At 31.9% G+C, this 23,563-nt stretch overlaps 1 protein-coding gene across 1 annotated transcript in view; it reads left to right on the top strand.

Annotated features, from left to right (window-relative positions):
- The first annotated feature begins 4,892 nt into the window (after positions 1-4,892).
- Positions 4,893-23,563, top strand: part of LOC118187747 (uncharacterized) — a 143,758-nt gene continuing 125,087 nt past the window's right edge. Inside the window, exon 1 of the mRNA XM_035358025.2 lies at positions 4,893-5,176. The gene's annotated coding sequence lies outside the window, so the exon portion shown is untranslated. The remainder of the gene's footprint in view (positions 5,177-23,563) is intronic.

The raw sequence follows: 23,563 nt of genomic DNA, 5'->3' as shown, positions 1-23,563 counted from the left end.
AATCTCCTTTTTGTCTTTAGCGATGTTTTATTGTAGCTTTCGTAGTCGAAAATTTCTTATTTCAGCCCGTAAGAGTAGTGATGTTACCTGTGCTTCTAAGAAAATCATGCTATGTTTCGCCCATTAGGGAGAAAGAAAAATTTTTGAATGCGATGGAAATAGGGAAAAAAGAAAAATTGCAACAATTCGTTGATTTTATGGGAAGAATGAAGTTCTTCACGAACTGAAGAATAAAGAAAAAATTCGTGCCAATGTTTAGTGGCACCACAAATTGCAAAAGTTACTTACCAGAGCGGGGTATTAAAAGCTAACGAAAATGGAAAACCCTTAAATCTTTTGTTCTTCTTCAGTTCTATAAAAAAGATCATGAAGATCCTTGTCCCATTTCCTCAATTTCATAGAAACATACCATCATCCCAGTGTCTAACGATTATCCTTCTTCCCCCCCCCCATAGCAGATATAAATGTCGTTGAATCCCATAATAAATTAATATCTTTTCCAAAAGGGAAATTTCCTTATTACATGTTATTGTTTAGATATGTACACATGATTTTTCACTGTAAAATTTACAGCCATAAGATGTATTTTGATTGCTTTGCTGAAAAAAAATTACTCCCACCATTTCTTAATACTGTTCATTGTACTAATGAGTGCATGAACAGTATGTCTTAATTATTGACTGGTCTTTTATGGATCAGGTTAACTTTTTAGACTACCTTACTTAATACAACCGAGCGAAAGAAAGAGCATACTGTAATGAAGAATAAATTTTGCTTTACTTTATTAGAATTAGTGAATATATGAAGTAATATAGTACGCAGTATGTTTTATTGTTACTTGTTAATATCGATAATATCTGCCATATTTATCTTATCAGTTAAGTTTCACCGAATTAATGTACGATGCTTAAATATCCTGTTTTATGTAGCATTCGCTATTATCCGTTTCATGTCTGCATTGAAAGAGTTTTCAGAAGACGATATAATTTTACACCACATATATATGTTTAATTTTAACAAGTTGCCTCAGTTATTTAAAACTAGGATTTTTTAGTCTTTGGTTTGATATTAGAAGAAGTACCTTATAATAATTTAGAAGTTATGTATTCTACATTAATATTCTTCATGTCTTACTGATCTGGTTCTTTTTCCCTTTCTATATTTAATTCTGGCATAGGAATTTCTTTTATTAAAAATTCTTAACGTGCATTTTATCTGTAAGTATATTTTTAAGTTTTTCATATGAAATATTGCATACATTTTTATTCGTCCATAACTATAAGGGAAAATATTCATCAATTCAGTCTCCCCTCAATACATGAAGAAGTTGGAGAGAAATTCTATTCATTGAAGGACGAAATTGCGCAATTTACACAATAAATAACATTTCTAAAAAATATTTGAGATATTTGCCTGTAGTGGATGTAAGTATTTAAATGGAACTCTGTATTTTTGGATCTCACATAAAACTGCTGCGTTTTTCTAAATCTTCAATTAATTGAAAGATTTCTAATTCGAACGGTAAATCTGTCATTTCATCTCCTAAATATTTTTCACTTCAACGAGAGCACATTCTAATATATGGGAGGGAAGGGGAAATCTTTTCATTTTCGGAGCTGTTCAGCTTTTTTCAACGACTCTGTTTTCCCAGGAAAGTAAAAATTGCATTTTGAAGAGATACCTAAGTCTCTCCAGTATCGATACCTAATGAATGAATGGGTCCCCCGCCAGATTCTCAGTTTAAACAAGAAAGAGAAAAATTTTGTCCTTTTGGAATGTTAATATTTCTTAATCGGAACTTTTGCTCCCCTTATGTCTGCACAGTCTGCGCCGGGTCTGGCGATGGCCTTGTGTGATATATATAAAAGTATCTGAAGTAAAAAAAAAAAAAAAAAAACAATTATTGTAGTTGGATTCAGATGAAACTAATGATTAAGCCGTACATAGGTGCCGTACTGTCACTGTTTCGAATTAAGTAGTTTATATATTTTAAAACATTAGTGTATTTTTAATTTTCCCGAGAATTCGATTTTACTTCACGCTGATGCAGAATTATTAAAATTTCACAGTATGATGTTGCGTGGCTCCAACTTGTCCGCAACAGTAGTAGTCACTGCTATGAACTGTAAATTACACAAACTCGTAATAAGGGTTTAAATCCCTTTTTATTTCACTTTAGAAATCACAGTTGCGTTCACTTGACGCTCACAAACTACGCCGACCCGGCGGTGAAACAAAATAGAAAAATACAACTAAAAATAAATGACAGAATAAATAACTAACGAAATCACTATCTCCGAGGCTCTATAATCGTAACTAACTTAACCACGTTCTAAGATACAGCTGAGATTCAGCAAACTTACTGATTAAGAAGTTGAAAGTTTCAACGAACTGCCGAAATAGGCACACAGGCCGAAACGCGCTGTTCTTAAAATTTCTAGCTAGCAACCTTCACGCTCGCGATTCAAGAAGCACACTTACAAACTCGTTTCCCTTCTATTTAAACTCAATTTACTTCTGCTAAAAATTTGAATGCTCTGCGCGTTCTACTAATTTACATACTCTGGCATTGCCAATTCTAGGGGAAAGTAAAGGCTTGACAGGAAAGATAGCTTAAAATAAATGTTAGTTAAAATAAATATAAACCCTACAACAGAATACAGTTGTTTTTCAGAAATTACTCATATGCGTTATGAGTATTGTTTAAATCAGTGGTCTGAAACTGGCGGCCCGTAAGCCGCATACGGCTCCCAAAGCAATTTTACGTGACATGCAAATATATTTCAATTATGCATTTATTGCAAATATGGTGCTACAATGATTTCAAGATTTTAGTTATTAGATTCTGAGTTTATGTTACTTTAATTACCATTAAAACGAACATGAATAATGCATCAGTAAATTTATAAATGAGGTTAATTAATTTACATTGTGATATAAATCTTATTCAAAGATCTGAAGATACAGACTTAAGCAGCATCTCACAAAACAAATGCGTTCATTTACGAATATTTGCGCTAAGATCAATCGCATTATCTTGGACTAATACATTTGAATGGGAACAGTTTTTCTGTCACATTTGAAACTTGAAAAGAACCCGATTGATCGATAAGCATCTTCAGTCCTTGGTGAACATAATCTAATTTCCAGTAATTTTTCTCCCGTGCAGGGACATTATACAGCGAATAATTATTTATGCACAAATATATGTATTTTAATTTATGCGTCTAAGAAAAATTTAATAAATAAGAGCCACAGTTTAAACATGAAAAGAATCCGATTGATCGACAAGTATCTTCAGTCCTTGGTGAAGATAATTTAATTTCTATCAGTTTTTCTCCAGTGCATGAACATATACAACGAATAATTATTTACGCCCAAATATATGCATTTTAATTTATGCGTCGAAGAAAATTTTAATAAATAAGAGAAAGAGACTAGGCTGTCTGTATTTAATCTCAAGGCCCATTCCACTTGTAAAGTTTTTATAATTTGTTTACTTTAATTTAAATTCGAGTAAGTTATTATAGCTAATTAAATATATTAGAATTATATCAAATAAACGTGCGTCTGAAATATTAGTGTTTAGCTGTCAAAATGTTTGAATTGCAAAGTGTAACGAGGGAAAATGTCTTAAGGCACCAAACTTTAGATTTGAGTTAGAAAATAAATTAAAAAATTTTTCCCATTGCATTACTGTTATTACTATTATTGTTTATGTATTCTGATAAATATATAAGTAAGTGAATTTAAGACGTAGTTAAAATATTTTTTTATTTTATTGATAACAAATTTTCATTTTGCTAAAAGCAAGATTTTGGCCGGTCAGCTGTTTCCAGATCGTGCAGTCGGCCCACGTGCAATTTGAGCTGGAGGCCACTGGCTTAAATGACAATTTAATAAAAATAAATTTTAATTTTTGTTTCAAAGTTATATTTTTTTAGGAATGTATGTGCCAGCTGCTTAATGTTTTCTTAATGTTTCTCAAATTTAATGTCATTAAGAATCAGTTTCCCCCTTAAAAAGCTTTTTATGGAGTCAATTCTCTTAAGACAGCGTTCATACGTAAGTTATCTCGCAGATAATTATGTTCTTAACTGCTTTCCAGATTTGAGTGAGCAACCCAGTTAGTATCATATTATGAAAGGCATTATTGATCTTTCGCAGTATTAATACTGCGAAATTAATACTGTAATTAATCGCATCAGTTAACATATTTCTGAAGTAATTAACATAAGCTCTTTTTATTTAACTTTTTTCGTAAATTAAATGCAGTTTTTTTAAACAAAATGATATTTAGTTACATTTTTATATTTATAATGTAACTAAATGTAATTTTATATCATTTATATTATTTAGTTATTATTATATTTTCTTATAAACATTTCGAAAATATCGGAGTTTAGACGAATTGATAATAAAAAAGAATATTCTGCAAACCCAATTAAGAATAAAAATTGAAAACAGTTATGCAAACTACATCATATTATTTCATCTATCTTGTTATAACTTGCACATCAACTTTATTACAATATATCTAAGCAAACTGAATAATATTAATTCAGCCGAAGCCCAGTTCCTGTATTTTTCAGGTTTCAAACGCAACTCCAGCAGGAAACATAACTGAGATATTCTTGGGTATTTTAATTTTTTGTACAATTATCTGTAATTAATTTATTTATTTTTAATTATCTTTTTTGCTTTTTATTTAATTGTAATTGTTAAGTATTGCATTATTTTTATATTTCTGTTCGTCTTTCCCAACGGCTTTCCATAAGGATCCGGCAATTCTAAATTTAGAAATTAAATCCTGAGGGCAATGACACTAGAGGCAAATTTGCCCCTTGTTCTTCTGCGGCACGCGCTTCTCCAGAACTGCGTCATTGGTTGGTTCTACCGGTTTCATCCTCTCAGAGAAGACGTAGGCTTTCGCAATATCAAAATCACCATGGAAATACCGGGAAAATGGAGGATGAAATAGAATTCTTTCTTTTCCCCTGATTTCCAGTGCTGTGCTTGTGTTGCATTCCCCCCTTCCCTCTGCGGACCCGTTGCCAAGACAAATCAGCGCAGCGAGTGAGCTGGGGATGAAATGAGCAGGAGATTGCGACGACAGACCTTGACAAAACCGGATCCATACCTTGTCGACTTCCATTGACTGAGGGTACTTTGAACGGTAGGTTATTACGTTTTCTTTTAAACAAATTTTAATCTTGCGGTATTTAATTTATTTACTACGCAGAAAGTATAAAATAGCACGATTATGTTGGCTTAGTGTTTATTTCTAAATGTTTTTTTTATATCCTCCCCCTCTCCATTTCCACAGCTTTTTGAACCCAAAATGTAAATTGGTGATGGGAAGAGGAGGGTTGGTTCGCTGTTTCTCTCGCAATTGCTAATTGAACGAGAAAATAGTCCACCTCTGGGTGTTATCATTTTTACTTTACGGCGAAAATTGTTTCCTTGTAAAATATCATGCCTCCAATGCATGAAGCATAGGATATTTAATTGATCTCTTAAATCACAATGGTACGTTAGCAGACTCTGATTTCCATTGGATAAATGGGCACTTCCCTATATAATGCAAAGAGTTTATTGCACAGATAGATGCATAACGAGGAAAAACTTGCAGACTTGGCCGAATTCAAGTGTTTCTTTTTATTTATAGTTGGTACACACTTTTCATCAATCCAGCACAAATGAAATGGGCACATCCGCGCCTTATTCTTATAACTTGTAAAATATAGCTTTGAAGACAAGCAGAAGCTACTGGTTGGCAGGTGCGAAGCAAGGGAGAAACTGATACACTCAGAAGAAAAAGTCGGAGAGAGGAAAAATGTTTCGGTTTCACTCGAAATCTTATTCAGGAGTACTGTAAAAACGATATCGTCAGTGTAGTGTACCTTAATGTCGTATGATTCGAATTAATTTTGACATTTAGTTTAAAGTAGGCTCAGTTCCGGCCCTAGTTCTGATGAAGAGCTCCCCGGGAGGACGGGTCCAAGGGTCTCCCACCCCTCATCTTTCCCTACCACAGCCTCTCGAGAGGACTTTCGGCAAGCCGCGTATTTAGAGTGCCCCCATGCCGCGCGGTCACTATACATTTACAAACATCCATGCCTTCTCCGGGATTCCAACCCGGGCCCTTCGGCACGGCAGTCAGCGACGCTAACCTCTATACCGGTTGATGGGTACCCAAATATTAAAATAAAATAAAAGGTTAAAATGAAATTAAAAAATGAAGAATAAAAGGGACTATTGCCAATTAAAATTAGTTTATTTTATATTTTTTTAAACAAGCCTCTTTTGATGAAAAATATGAAAGCAAACTTTTGATTTTAATTGGCAATAGTCCCTTTTATTCTTCAATTTAATTTGGGTACTTCTTTCTACCCTAAAAATAGTAACGGCTTATAACAAATCAATCTAAACTGCGTTATTTCATAATTAATCGGCATGAGGCATGATAAGATCTTGTATAACGCTGTAATGCAGAAACCTCTTATCCATTTCTGTTAAAACCAAAACTTTTTTTTTTTTTTTTTTAATTTTTTTTTTTTTTTATGTCCTTCACTCATCTGAATGCGTTATACACTTTCCCACTTGCCTGCATCAAAGTAGGACTTCGCCGCTCGCTTCTATCATCCACTGTATGTCTTAAAATGTAAGCTTCTAAAAATTGTGGGTTGCATATTGCAGCCATAATGACGTGCTAGACTAGGGAAAGCCACCAATTATTTTGCAGTCATGAGTGGACTGAAGTTAGAAGATGACTGAAAATTTTTGATTGCAGTGCATTACATTTTTAATAATGAATAGAAGCAGCCAAACAAGAGAAGTCCTTCGGCTAGGAAGCATAGGCAGCAAAAGATAGAGAGCAATAGTTGCAGTAATAGTAATATTTATAATCTCGGAGCACTTTGTTTTAATCTTGCAGTGCGACTGGACAAAGGTTTTCGCATTGCGGTTACTGCAGGAAGACGCACACTGTAAAAAAAAGTTCACTCTTTACAGGCAAAAGTTATGTAAAGTTACAGAAATCAAAATGTTATACAAGAATTTCCTGTAATGGTAACAGGTTGAAAGCAAACTGTGGCGGGTACAGCTGATTTGCCTGTAGCATTACAGATAATGTTTCAGAAGCCGCGCGGAAGAATCACGTGACTGACTGGAAATTAGCCAATCAGGAGAAAAGTGTTTGAAAGCTAGCTGCAGTAAAACATGGCTGAATGTATGTTGGTTGTATAGCGCAGGTAAGTAAGAAAATGTTTACAATTACTGTTTGAAATATTTTTTGTTCATTTTATGCAGATTATTCTCATGCACTTTGCACTGTTATATGTAGTGAGTAAGTATTTAAACGTTTAAGCTTTGCGATTAATTAATATCAGTGTTCGTAATGTCTAATGAGTTGAAAGAGTGCAAAATATTTATTCCAAATTCAGATCTAATAGTAGTATTTTGTCATTGTGCATCCGATAAATTACGCCTTAAATTGCCCGTATTATTATTTATAAGTAATTATTCCAAAATTTAATCACTTTGTGGTATTTAATTGAAATGGTAATGTGATTGTTGAAAACAAAATTAATCATGTTAGCGTTCGTTTGCAATCGTCTGACCAAAGAACGTTTGACATCTTTTTCCCGGCAGGCCTTGGGAGAAAAGTTTATGTAAACATTTAGAATTCTGAATGTAATGTATAGATTTTTTGCTTATTCTTTTTCTAGGATTACCTAATTAATTATACCTGGTTTATAATTCAGTCTAATATGTTTATGTACGAGTATGTTATGAAGTAAAATTACAAAAACTTGAGCAACACGGTCGAGAATCTCGTTTATTCTTTAGTGTAATAATATTATTTTTTTCAATGGTATTAATTTATTACGAAAATGTTATAATTCCAAAATGAAGTAATTATATTGATTAAAAATATGTCGCATCATACTTTTCGTAATGTTTCGTTTTACTAACTAGATGCAACTTAATTATTCCATATATTTTAATATACCAATATCAACAGGGAAAAAATGGAAATGACCTAAAATATTTTTTTAAAAATTCGTTAAACTAGTTATAAAAGAAAACTAAAATTTTGTACATTATTTCTAAAAATATCATTTCATTAATATTTTATAAATTACAAAATTTATTATATTGTATATATAACTACCATTACATACTTATAAGTTTGTAAACATTTAATGTAGAATTTATGTTGATTTTATTTTGCCCAATTTTAATACAGTTTTGAAGTATGATAGTCTTGTTACTAGGATAGCATGAATCTGCTAATACAAATTTAATACATTTCTTGACAAATGTTTCTCTTATTCATGTGATATAATATATAAATCATAAAATAAGTTTTCTTAAAAATAAATTATGATTGTTTATTGGAATTTAAAACAATTCTGTATCTGTATGTTAGTATTAAAAATAAAATAATAATACATTTTAATGAAGTATTGATTTTAGCATTAACTATTGTAAATATATATATATACACACATGAATAAATTTAAATGCAAGCTACTTTTCCTTACAAAGCCGTCCATGAATATATACTTCCCTTTAGGCTGATAGCCTTTGCATGCTTTGAATCCAAATGATGCAAATATGCAGAAAATTTTACTCTCTTTGAAAGTTAATGCAGGAAATAAAATTCAGTGCATTTGTAAACTACATTAGTTCTCTTATAGCTTGGCATTTAATTGCCCAATGATTTACTAGTCCAAACTAATGCAGAATTCAGATATCGTTCAAATAAAAGAAAATTAATAAGGTCTGATTTTTAGACGTATATATGAAGATTTATTTTTTTAAATATTATTTTAAGTCAACTAAATTAATATCAAATTTAAGTAAGTATTCATGCCTTTCAGTAGCATTATTTTTGGAAATCTTAAATTAAATAACTGACTGCAATATTTCTTGTTAATAAAAGAAAAGCAATGTTATGAAAGACTAGCGAAGTGGATTTGCAAGTTCTAATTACGAAAGGTCCCATGCTCTAAGGGGTCACTTTTAAAAATACTTAATTAAAAAAAAAGTATTTAATGTAAAACTTCCAACTTCACACATGTGGAATATTAATTCTATATATTTTATCTCATTTTATTGATTAATTTCATAGCATTTCGTGTGACACTAGTAGAATTTATTTATTAAATTTTATGCAGTTTCTGATCTATGCTTTGATTTTGTTATTAATTACGTTAGGTTACATAAGATTTAAAATTATGTAAGGTACAAAACCCTTCTGTATCTATTAATATAAGCTGAAGTGAATGAAATTATGCCAGTGAAATTTTTTAAAAATCAAAAACAAATTTCTGTAGAAAATTAAAGTTATGAATTCTAAATGCAAACAAAGGAGTGAATTTGAAAGTTATCAAATAAGCCAAAGTGTTGGTAATTTTTGCAGTTTTGCAGAAGAATTTTTAAACTGTGCAGAATGGGAATATGATGTTTGGTTTTGTTAGTATTAATTATTACAACTGAAGTATTGCAACTTAAACACGTAATTTAGCTTAAAATTTATTTTTTTCATTTTTATTTTTTTTATTTATTACGTGCTCTGCCCTTAGGCACTACACGGAAAGGGAGGGATGCCCCGTGGAGGTCTTTTTAAGGGAAACTGGCTCGTATTCACGTTACGCATGGGGAAAACCACGAAAACGCCCATGCAGCCAGCCCGTTCGCCGGGACTCGAACCCCGGAACGAACTACCAGTGTTCAGCGGCTTTTACCGCTCGGCCGCTGGTGGGCCTTTAAAATTTATTTGAACTTAATTTTCTAATTTATTTTTATCATGTATATTTCATGTGTCATAAGTCTTTAAAATGAACTTAATTCTCATCCTATTTATTAACACAAATTTTTTAAAGAAGAAAAAGTCACGTTTGTTTTGCTTAGTTGCACACGAAGATACATGCCTCCATATATAGAGAGAAAGAGGAGTTATGTTTACTTTCAGATTTTTTTCCCTCCTTTTTACTAATATTATAGTATGAAAATCAAGGGGCAGATTAAGCAATCAATTTAATTTTGAAGGATATGATTACAGTAAGACTATAACCAATCAAAATATTCATGAATGAACTACTGGTAACTATCATAGTATTATTATATAAAAGAAACCTACATTCCAATAAGAATACTTAGTAACATTAACATTTCAGTATCTGATGATAATAATTTTCATTCCTACTTCCCTATACCTTGAATTTCATTCTTATTATTGCCCACTGATATTCCCTAGATCTCAAAGCATTTAATGCACCTGGAACTGCAATTTGTGTCGTCTTCTACCGCATGCAAGTTATCACCACTCAGTTTGTACTACCATGAGCAATGATCTTCAGAATTACCGTATTGCGTTGCATATTCCGCCCCACCCAGCTTTAGAACCAGATTCTGAAAATTTAAAAAAAAAAAATATATTTGCATAATTTTTCCCTTTTTAATGCATTCAGAAAATGAATATCCCAATATTTTAAAATTGATTTATCGACAAACGATTGTTTTCGTCATACTAACAAAGGCAAACTTTTGTACACTAAAGGCCACGTTGAATCTTTCTCTTCTAACTGTTGAATATTATGTCAGCCTAATACAAAAAATTTTCTATGATAGTGAAAGCAAATACCAACTGCCATTCACTGTGCAATTTTGCCATATCAGCTGCATATTCACCTTCTCTAATTATTTATGTATGATCTGAGGCCTAAGGAGTTGCAAGAAGAACAATGAGAATGAGAGAAATTTAAATTACAAAGAAATTAGATAACTTATTAGATGTTGCAATTATGTGTATTTTTATTGAAATAGAGGTTTCTTTTAAAGAACTAATATTGTGATAGTAGTAGTTTATCCATGATTGCTTTTCATTTGTTATATTCCTACTGTGACTGTGACCTTTGGAAATTAAATTATTCGTTTAATTTTTTCCTCTTAATTTTCGGAAGATAAAATTAGTAAAAATAAGTGGGAATATGGCATCAAGAGCATTAGATATTCCCATTTTCTCGAAGCTGTTCACTATTATTGTTTCATCAATAATAGGCCATGCACCCAAAATTCACTAGCAAATCAGTTAGTAAGATGAAAACGACCACTATGCAAATGAAAAATTTAGGGTAACTTGTTTTGTGAGCACCTTAAGGAAGACAAACATTACCTAAATCATTAAAAAACAATTTCAGAATCCTGTTGCTAAAAGAAAGCTAGGGGGAAAATGTTGTCCGAGTCCCAGTGATTCATTTGGACCAATATGTAATATTGTTTTAGAAATTTAAGGTAATAAATATTATATTTTTCGAATGCTAAAGCAGTTCGAGAAATTTATTCAAGTTCTGAATTCTGAATATAAGTATACTGTATATTATATTTAATAACTATGGTGGCTTTATTTATGAAAAGATTTGCATATTGGCTGTTTTTGTACAATGAACCTTCTCTACACTAGCTATGCGTGATTCCTGAAGATTTTGATCTTCAATGATAGTGGGCATCTTACAGAAGTTATGTTTACTAATTAGTTATTTTATGAGGAATGCTGGTTAAATTTAAAAAGTGATTGACTGAGGTAGCCTTTCGTAATGAGACGGTTCACTGTAATCTAATTTTTTAAAGTATTTAAGCTGTTCCTAATTACTTAAGATATTATAAAGAAATATGATTAAATGTGTTATATAAGCACATGTTTAAAACATCTATTAAAATAATTTTTATAAGCTTTTAAGAGCACGATTATGATTTTAAAAGAAATGTTTTTTTCTTTATTTAGGAGACATGGTTTACAAACAGGGGAAAAACCATTCATTTTTTCCAAGCAGTCGAAACGAATTTTTATGAAATGTTATATTGTGTTATTTTTTAATTAATTCTTTTTTCAGGTTTTATGTAAAGTTTATGAATTAAGTAATAAATTATTTTTACTTCTGTATTTTAATTAGCATATTATTTGCTTCATAATGTTTCACAATAAAATTATAAATATAATAAACTTCTTAATTAACATGCTGTAATATATATAGAGAGAGAGCATAAAGTTTGTTTTCTGTTGTCACATGTATATTTCACAATTTTGTATGCTAATCTCGAAATTTATAATAACTAGGAATACTTTTTAGTATAACTTTCTAAATGGTAAACATTAAGCTTAGGTTTATTACATATCATGTTTGTAAAAAATTATAGGTAAAATTAAAATGCATTCAATTTTAAGCTAAACTGAAGTATTAATTTTTTAAACAAATTTGTTAAAGGCATAATTGTATTAAGCATCAAGAATATTAATGGAAGCAAGGCCTTTAAAAATTAAGGTCAGTTGGTAAAGTTTTATGCTTATTCAAAAAGCATGATATTAGGGTTTTAATGAAAGACCTCTATCTGTTAATTCAAAGGAAATTATTTGAAGGTAAGGTAAAAACGTTATGCAGTTACCATCTATTATTTCAAACAATAGCAGACTGTTGACAAACACTGAGTGCAGATAAGAATAAAAATATTAGTTGGACATTGTAATTTAAGCAGATGAACACAATTTTGAAATCCTAGTAGTATCAAAATGAAGTTCATTGCTATGTTGAATTCTTTAATTTACTGAAAATGTCATTTTTTAGAAGGAGAGAATATAATATTTTTGAAACATGAAGAACAGCTGTTCTGAGTTCTTCATAGAAATATTTCACAAAATGTATTTTACTGTAACAATATGATCATATGAACATGCAACACGTTTACTCATATAAGTTAAATCTAAAGCAACATGTGTCTATTTTAGCTAAAATTACTAAAAAGAGAGTTCTAGAACATATCTTATTAATTGACACTAAAACATGCAAATAAAACATACTTTTTTTTTCAGCTATTTTACAGGGCAAATATAAATTCCAGATGCCTTCCATTATTTTATGTAAAGGATATGCATGTGATTTAATGTAAGGAGTAGCATATCAATTTGAACTTTTAAATTAATCAAAATGATAATATGAAAGGCCTTTCAATAATATCAGACATAAGTTTCTCTTCATAAAACAAAAATACTTTGCAACCGAATAATGTTACTTTTTGAAAGAGAACACTAAATGCTGTTGAAAGCACATCTTTTAATTTATTGCTATTCTGAGGTCAAATTGGCTAACTTAAAAAGCCAAACTATTATGCTTCACTTGCATATGTCTGTATAATGATATCTGTATGTATATATATTTATATACACATACAGATATCATTGTTTTACTCAAAACATATTGATTTCAATATGTTTTATTATAATAAGCATCATTTTAGACAAAAAAATCTATTTCTTTTATAGACATATCCTTTAGGGTTTTATATATGAAAAATATATCCTACACACATAATTACTTAATAGGATATTAAAAGGAAATAATCTGAAACCTATAGATATAACAGATACAGATAAGATATAACAGATTGAGATTTTACATTAGAAAAACATGTTCTTTTTACATAATTATTTGCTGTAATATTACACGCAAATAATCTGTAACCATTACAGATATATCGTTTGGGATTTTACATGAGAAAAATATGTTCTACTTACATAACTATATGCTGTGATATTACAAGAAAAAGATCTGTAACCATTACAGGCAAAATTAATGTAAAGTTACAAAGAATACACCTGTTACTGTTACTCAAATAACCCATGGCATCCCAGTTTCCATGAGTTTTCTTAGTAACCTTACAGATTTTTTTACAGTGCAGATGCCTTGAGAGATTGTACTTTAATTGAAAATTAGTAATTTAAAGGTTTATTGTCGATTTGTTCCAATTAAGTTTAATTTTTTAATAAATTTCCGTCATATTTCTATATCTTACAAACACTCTTATTATATTTTTTAATACTGTGAATATGTAAAGCATTTATTGATCTGTATTTATATAAGCTTGGTTATTAATGATATTGGGAGTTTACAAAAATTAAATGGTTGCAAATAAATGAAAATAGTCCTACCTTTTTTAACACTCTGAAAAGGTTTCATTATTTTATGTTAGTCATTAAAACCTGTTCTGTTATTAAACCTGTTCTGTAGAAATGACAACACACTGTTCTAGTCGACGATGCATAAAATCTTTTATTTGTTATCTTGGATGTTATAAAAGGGCAAAAAAGTGAATTATTTATCCATCAGTGTGTAGAGACATTAGGTATTCTTTTGGAAGCATTAGAGACTACTCCCACTGTAGAGACATTAGGTATTTTTTGGAAGCAAGCCAATGAAAAATATGCAACACCTTCGCCGGGAATCGAACCAAGGACCTCTGGAATACGCGCCCAGCGTGCAGACCCCCCACACCAAGAAGGCGGGAGAAATACCTAAGTGTAATGAGAGTGAATTATTTATCCATGAGTACAAAAAAAAAAAGTGAATTATTTTATCTCCACTTCTTAATAACATTTTGTAATGACTGCTTTTTTACCATAAGTGTAATAAATAAATTAAATTTCGAATGCTTCGTAATGCAAATTTCGAATACTTTGGAGGCAACGCTGGCTTGCTGTCGGACGCATTAAAACAGGTTAGTCAATCAAAGACGTCACTTCTTTCTTTGGTGTTGACCATTCGGTAATTTCTCGAATGTGGGAACAATTCCAAACAAGTCGAACAGTTGTCCGGAGACCTGTGCGAATCGACCAAGTATCTCTTCTGACGATCGGTATATTGCTATAATAGCCAAGCGGAACCGACAAGCGACCTCTACATTTCTTACATCGATTGGTGAGACAATATTCTCTAGTACTGTGCACGGAAAGCTTCACATGAAGGGACTAGTGTTTATGTTTCGTTAACCGCCCGACCCAAAAGTTCAAAATTAAAGTGGTATTGTCAACATCTCAACTGGTCTGTCTCAGACTGGCTCAATGTCCTGTTCACGAACAAGATTTGCTCTGGAATAAGATGATAAACGTCCAAGGGTGTAGAGGCACGGGGAATCATATCCGGAACATTATGGAACATCATGCATTCAAAGATGGCAGCATGGTGGTGGCGGCTGGAATTTCATTGGAATTTCACACCCAACTGTTCATCTTTAAAGACTGCTACGTGACGGGTGTGCGGTATCAGGATGATGTCGCCCACTAGCGGCCGAGCGGTAAAATCGCTGAATACTGGTAGTTCGGTCCGAGGTTCGAATCCCGCGAACGGGCTGGCTGCATGGGCGTTTTCGTGGTTTTCCCCATGTGTAACGTGTATACGAGCCAGTTTCCTATAGAAAGTCCTGCACGAAAGCATCCCTCCCCTTAGGCAGATAGCCCTAGTGTGCTTTGCCGTATTCTCAATACACCAATACACACTAGGATGAAGTCCTACTCCCCACTGCGATACTCTACGCTGCAGCAGTTGGTCCAGATTTCCTCCTAAATGGACGATAATGCCCGTCCCTATCGAGCCAACATCGTTAACGGGTCCTGGAAAGGAGAGCGTTTCTCGTATGAAGCGGCCACCGTTTTTCCTGAAATTAATCCCATTGGAAATTTTTGGGATCCACTTGAGCATTCTGTCGGTGCACGTTTACCTCCTCCAACTAGTCTCAGACAGCTGAAAACTGCTTTAATGTAGTAAAAGCCACTACTAGCATATACGATGGTTGATAATCTCAGTTATAGAATCGGCAACTGCTGTAAGATTTGAGTGAAAACCCGGAGTGACTGCATACCTTATTAATGTAAGTTTTGTTTAAACATCAATTTGTGAATGACCTAAAAGTGACATCACTGCATAATTTACGAAAATTAAATATTACTTTCATCTTTGCGCATAATGCTTGTTTACTTTCATGCATAAGTGCATTTTCTACTTTCACGCGCACTTTGGACTCGGTCAAAGCTTTACTTTTCCACTTGAGAGTTGATTTTACCGTAGCATGTGTAACTTTTAGAAGCCAGAGCGCAGCAATTAGCGCGACATCAGCATAGTTTCTAATTAAATATTTTTCAATTTCTCATCTCTGAGTATCTGCCTCTATATAAAAAAAACTTTTATTATTACATTGAACTTGTGAACATATATTTTAAACTTGAATAAATTCTGACAATAGGATGTCATACGGGATGTTGACATTATAGCTTTTCCCGAAGTGTACAGAATTATAAAAAAACAGGCAAAATGTAGATAAGAGTTTAGAATAATGAAACCAACTCAAAAAGAGCTTTATTAACACTATCTTTTTGAGCTCTTATTTTTGTCAGATTTTGTACCTTTTTTAAGTATATCTAGTAAATAAGAGGAACTGTGAATTTAATTTTAATGCTAATTTTTCCATAATTATTCTTTAACTTTTAAACTTTATTCCGTGTATTAAATAATGTAATAAGATTATAACTTTTGTACAATTTTGATACGTTTAGGAAGTGTTTCTTACAAAATGAGCAATATGATAATGCATTAAATATGATGAAAATATTAGTTTTTCTTTATAAAGGTCATACATACTGCATACATGTGCGGATGCGCTTAGTTTTTAAAAATGGCAATCCTTCATCTTCTACAACTGATGAGGGAGTTTTTTGTATATGTTAAGAAATATCCTCTTCAAATGAATCTTAGATCTAAACTTATATATTTATAATTTCCTCTTCCTTAATTCATTAATTTTGAGAATTCTATACGCTTTCTTTGCCAAATTCATCAATGTAGATTAATGTTTTGGACTCGGTTGCCCCCTGTGAGAGTACTTCGTAAGTGTAGGATACCACTGATTTGTTTCCCTTCACGGACTTAATTACTCTATTGTTCCTTTTCAGGAGACAATAAAGTTTGTTAGTGATTGCACGTGACTGAGATCCGACCCCGAAGCTATAAATTTCCCAAAACTTCTTCAATTTTTTATTTATTTGATTGTCAGTGAACCTATCATTATCCCTTACTTGTTTATTTTCTTAGCCATGCGCGAAGTCTGTTGGCGCCATTGCTGCACAAATATCTAGTGTTTTTTTCATTATGGTAAACATTAGATTTTTGACCTTAAACACGTATTCAGAACAAAGGCTTTGCAGTGGTTAAACTACTGTTTATCTTTTCGCATCCATCCGAATTTATTTCCGAAAGGTAAATCGCGCTTAAAATTTTAAGTGTTTTTGTTTTGTGCTTCAGCAAAATATAGGTCGGATTCATCGTAGGCGGCATTTTAACATTTTCTATACTGATCTCTCCGGGAAGCAAACATTATGCATTTGAAATTTTCTCTGTCATTAACACTTAAAGTTCTATCTCCTTCTAAGAGTCATTACACTTTTCTAATTGGATTCTTGTTACGCCTAATAATTTCTCTTCCTGATCACGATTTCCAAGTGTATAAACAACTAAATTCTTTTTCCTTATAATTTGAAGTTTTAACTCATCGGCGAATGATTTCACATTATAAAGGAACGCATTGAAGCATTATAAAATAATACCCTGATGATTTTCTATCAATAAGGAGTTACAATTTCACGGTGCATATTTGTAATAGAACTGAATTTGAGTCTTTCACTTACTTGTAATGTGATGTAAACGAAACTATCGTTTGGGATTTTCTGCCATTTTCTTTTACATTAAAATTTTCATTGGGTGAACTTTCGGTGTGTAAATTCATTTTCCTGAAGTAAAAGTTTATTGCAGTAGACTACAGTTTATTGCAATAGACTTAACGCATAAAGGCTTTATTATCTGTCTTATTAGCGTACCGTTTCATCAGGCTTCACCTTTTGTGCTTTTATGATGATTATTAGAATTACATTTTTTACATGGATTAAGTTTTGATCTGCAATTAACACTCATATGTGATTTTTTTGTAGCATTTAGAACAACGACCTTCGACCTTGCCTGTCTCGTTTTTCCGCCGGCGAATGAACCTCGCATTGAAATTAATCATGGTTCGCGTCACAGAATACATAGTTAAATCTTATACTGGTTGAAAATGCAGCTGTCGGTTGACTCATGCGCTTATACTGTTTTTCCTTTATTCTATCCTTAAAATTATTGCTAGAAACTGTCATATTTTTAGATTTTTTCATATCGTGTTATGAGCTGGAAGCTTCGGGACATTCCGTTTCCGATTTTAAGAATTCAACTAATTCTAGAACATCAAATTCTGTTTTGATTTCCTTTTCCTGATATAGTCTAAAGCTAAGTAGTTCATTCTGAAGCTGATAGAGGATCTTGTATAGCATTTTCGATTTTTTTAAACAGTTCAATTGTTAAGGAATATATTGTCATTATTTTTTTCTTTTTAAGAGATACTAATTAAAGCTACATACTAAATAATAATAATAATAATTTTCACTTACCCTCAAAACGAAAACGTACTACTTCTTACTTCGTGCCCCACGTTGGGTGACAAAAATTTGAGATTCTTTTTGGATCTTCTCGGGCTGAGTTGGCTTAATAGTAGTAATCTGCGTGAGCCATATATAAGGCTTGAATTCACGCACAAACAAATGGAAACATTTATTTGAGACGAGCCCTGTCATTGCAGGCCGTCAACTAACCCTTTTCAATCAAACATAAAACAAATATTCTCGGCGCATAGAACCATCTACATAAAATTTTCTACACGCAGTGCTGTATATCCTGTTTCCTAGCATTAAAGTTAATTGTTCGAACTAAGGTATTGAATTTTATTTACGCTTGTTGTAATAACCCGCATATACTAACCTCGCTTAGGAAGCACCAAATCGCTGATATTAATAGTCTTTACTTTCTCCCTTTAATTTGAATTATAAGTCTTCTCCATAATAAGTTTTCCGAAGCCCACCAACTGAGTGCGGGCGGCGACACAACTGCCTACAGTTTATTGCAGTAGACTTAACGCATAAAGGCTTTATTATCTGTCTTATTAGCGTACCGTATCATCAGGCTTCACCTTTTGTCTAAAATGTGCACCTGAACAAGACGCACGGTTTGAAGTTTTTTCTGATTGTTGAGTGCGGGCGGCGACACAACTGCCTACAGTTTATTGCAGTAGACTTAACGCATAAAGGCTTTATTATCTGTCTTATTAGCGTACCGTATCATCAGGCTTCACCTTTTGTCTAAAATGTGCACCTGAACAAGACGCACGGTTTGAAGTTTTTTCTGATTGTATTCTTACTTGATTTGCTTCTGAACTGTAGAGTTGTTTTTATTTATGGTTATTTCTGAAACGTCGCATATATTGCTGGACAGAGTAAATGAATCGCAAATTAGTTTGTCTCATCCTTTAAGCCTGGAATCTAAACATATATAACGAAAGTACTTCTCCACACCCCTTTTTTTTTATTTGTTCTGTTGTTTATAATGAAACAATAAAGTAAATATAATACCAAAGAAATAAAGAAAAGAATTCTAGAATTCTGAATTATCTGTATAAGATTTAAAACAAACCGTTTCGGCTAATTCTGAAATTAACAGATGCTGATATCAAACAACAACTTCAAAAAAAATTAGTTTCGTTCCGTTGATTTTAAGATAACTAAAATAAAAAAAAAAATATTAAAAAACATTCTATTCTTATGAAAATAATTTTAAGAAATACGGTTTTGGAAAGATTGAAATGTGAAGAAAGCACAAAAAAATGAAAGCTGTAAAGTTGTTCATTTAAAGTTTAAAAAAGAAATTGAAATTAAAACATCAAAATCAATAAGATTAGGGGTAGCAAACGTGTTAATTGCTGCGAAGAAGAATTAGTTCGCAAAAACACTTAATAGTCCCGAAATTCAGACGCCTTGAAAACCTTAGTTAATTGATGAGGCGGGATAAAGGTAAAGATGAAGTATGCCCAATCTCTAAATCTTAATAATTTTAAACCACTGATTATATTGTAAGAACATGATGAGAACGGTGACCTGTAAAACATTATCTGACACCCGGCCTATTAGTCATATGTAAATAAAAATTAGCTCGCATGTAAAATTTTGATCAGGCTCAATTAAGATTTTCTTATCGTGAAAATTCAATTGACTGGTAAAATATTATTAATATTAAAGACTGGCTTATTTATTAATTGATTATAATGCTTGTGAGCATTGGATATGAAGCATCAGATAAATTTTTAAATGATACTAAATAAATTTTAAAACTCGGTTCTTTTTCGAGATTCAAGACACTGTTTTATCATCATTACAAAAAGATTTATGCATCTGAAGTAACAGCATGATGATTAAGATTTATTTTCAGAATAAGCAAATTAAAAGAATAGGTTGATAACAATTTAGTAAAACATTGGAAATATTTACAACTAAAATTAAGTGACAGTAAAAATTCCGATGATCGGGATATTGGGGGTACAAATTTTTATGTGAAGAATTAAGAATTTTGACATTTTTTTAAAAAAAAAGACAATATGTTTCGTTAAGCTATTTTATTCTGTATATATGTATACATGAAAAAGTTTACGTTTCAAAATACTGCCAATGTACTCCGTATTTATTTAATGTTACCTGTATCAGTAGCTACCGGACAAAAGAGTTTCTCTAAACAAAAACTATATCAGGCCAACATTGTCAGAAATATGTCTTGCAGATATTTCAGTGATTTCAATAGAAAATGATATTTTTGTTACTTTAGACATAAAAGATCTTAATAAGAATTCTATAGCTGCCAAAGTTAGAAGAATAAAAATGCAATGAACGGCATATCGTATATACTAGTTCAAAATGTTTTGAAATTTTTTTGTGATAACTGAAAACTTTTTATGAATTGTTTTAATTGTACATAAGTTTATCGTATATTTAATGGGTTAAATAAATAGAATTTTCGTGAATTTTAGTTTCATTTTCATTAATTAGTTTAATTACATTTTTATTTGCAAATTACTGTATATTTCGGGAGGTGCTGAAATACAACTTTGCAAAAGGGCGCCTTGTATCCAACTGTGGCCCTGCGTGTCTCGGCGCGGTTTAAATACCATTCTAAAGAAAGGTATTAAAAATGTGTCTGTAAAATAGCTTTATTGGGTAAAAACTAGCGAATCTGAGACTGCAGCCTAAAAAAGAGATATTCAAAGCTGAAGGCAGTTTTCGTTGAAGTATAGAAAAATATAGATTGATACTTGCACTAAATTTTCATTGCTTTTTTTTTTTTTTTTTTCTGTAATTTTGTATACGAATCGCGAATAAGCGCCATTGAGTTCGTGGTAGGTCAACGTGAGAAAGCTCCGAATGAAAAAAATTACATTATTTTCAGATACACACTTTTTTTTTTTGTTTGTTTGTTTGTTTAAGAAACGACACTGAGATGGAAAGTTAGACAAAATAATGCAAGGATGGACATCATTAAAAGATATCAGTTAGGTAAGTCAGAAAGAATAAACCAGCTTGCAGTAATCACCTAAAACGTCACGACTGAAAACATCATCCAAGCGAGTGTTTTCAAACCATACTCCTGTTTCTCGGATTTCTACCCATCCGCGGAATCAACTAGTCCCTTGTAAGTTCAAAAGAGTGAGTTTCTTCAGATTAAATCGCTTCTATTCGATTGCTTCATTCGATAGAGCAGTAATACCGGCAAGTGTAGTCTAGCAAGATCAAAATGAGTAATGACATGATTTATCCGAAGGGGCTGCTTTCTTAACTTAAAACAATCTTAAAAAATTACAGAAATGGATCTCAATAGCTTACCACCTAAGGAGAAATCCCTGATTCTCAATGCAGCGATATCTGGTGGCACTTAAAAGCAAATGATTTCCGAAGAAAACATATGAGTATACATTGCTAAAAGCTATTCTCCCAAAGCTACTACGAGACTGCGACGCACTAACGCAATTGGTAACAAAACATATGGGTATACATTGCTAAAAGCTATTCTCCCAAAGATGGAAAGCTACTACGAGACTGCGACGCACTAACGCAATTGGTAACAAAACATATGGGTATACATTGCTAAAAGCTATTCTCCCAAAGATGGAAAGCTACTACGAGACTGCAACGCACTAACGCAATTGGTAACAAAACATATGGGTATACATTGCTAAAAGCTATTCTCCCAAAGATGGGAAGGCTACTACGAGACTGCGACGCACTAACGCAATTGGTAAGGAGATTAAAACTGCTGTTCGTTGGTAAAACTAGGTTTGTCGGTAAACTTAATCATTTGGTAAAGAAGTTTCGCATGAACATTTGCTGGTATACCTTTCTCAGGTTATGTTTCTCAAGTTTTCTTCTTTCATCTTCCATTTACAAACACATTAGGTCAACACTCACAGGCAAATTGAATGAATGTTATTGATACTGGCCACAACCAGGCTCAGCTCGAATATTTTTGACGCTCTAGGCCAGCAGTTCTCAACCTTTTGACTAACGCGTGCCGTGTAAACAAATATTTCGCCATTTGCACAACCTGTTGATTATTTGTATTAAATATGCACACATAAATATATTAGATTTAAAATTGGTTACCATTGTAATTATTAAAATTTAAGTTATAATACATTAATTCTAAAATTTAGTGTGAAATGTGGGCCTGTTTAAGACAGACTCATTTCTTTATGTCTGGTCTTATTTCACTTAATTTTAAACTTAAATTACGATCCACTTTTAATTCAGTTCTATATTTATTTTTCAAATATAACATGGAAGAAAATCCTTGTTCACACAAATAGGTTGTGCCAAAAGGCAATAAAAATTTAATAGCTTTATTTGAAATGCCTTTAAAAATTATGTTTTTTCGGTTCAGCTAACAGTTAGCAAGTGTGTTATTTTTGAAATCTTCAGCTAGAGTTCGATCGCAGAAAATTTCTCTTTTTCTCCGCGAGATAAAATTTCTATATTTGAACAAAATGGATTTCTAATCTAATTTTCTTTTAATAATTCTCGGGAAAATACATGTTGAAATTACTTATTAATGAAAAGCAATGATTTTTAATGTCGCATGCTAATTCTTCTTTTATTTTCAAATTATTTTCGGTTAGAAAAACCTTCTAAAGGCGGTAAAAAGTTAAAAATATTATTAAATTCTTTGATTATGAATTAGTTCTGTTTCCGCGATTCCTCTTTCCGCGTTTTTCAAAATTCTTCCTGTTGCCGCGAAATCGGACAATACAGCCCCCCCCCCTCCCACAGCTTCTCAGAAGATGTCACAACGAGTCATTAAGAACAGCTGGGCAGTTTCTTTGTGAATAAGTTAGTCTTCCTTAGACTGAAGACGTGTCTTAGTTAACGCTTCTTTCGAAATCTTTAGTTTCATTCTATTTGTAATTCTGCTACAATATTAGCTGTTACTTTTACATCTTATGTTCATCAATATGGATGTTTTAGACATTAGTGGAACTAAAAAGGAAAAAAAAAAAACATTTAGCCCTCTTTATAAAGGTTATCAGTATCGAATTCGGAATAAAAGTAAGGAAAATGTAGTTTATTTGCATTTGCATAAATGAAAGAATTAAAAGCTGCAAAAGCGCAATTAAGACCAAAGAAGTCGTCGTTTTAGAAGAAAGAACATCTTTTTAGAACGAATATTTATTCTGAAAGATTTTATTATAACTCATCTCGATGAAGAATTTTGCAAGAATATTGTTTTTTACTTTAGAAAACAATCTTAGTTCATTGCCAAAATCATCGCAGAGT

Source organism: Stegodyphus dumicola, chromosome X2, assembly GCF_044657685.1.
Source record: "Stegodyphus dumicola isolate Sdum_Otavi_A_Nest chromosome X2, ASM4465768v1".
Classification (NCBI taxonomy): domain Eukaryota; kingdom Metazoa; phylum Arthropoda; class Arachnida; order Araneae; family Eresidae; genus Stegodyphus; species Stegodyphus dumicola.
This window is presented reverse-complemented; position numbering and strand designations above follow the sequence as displayed.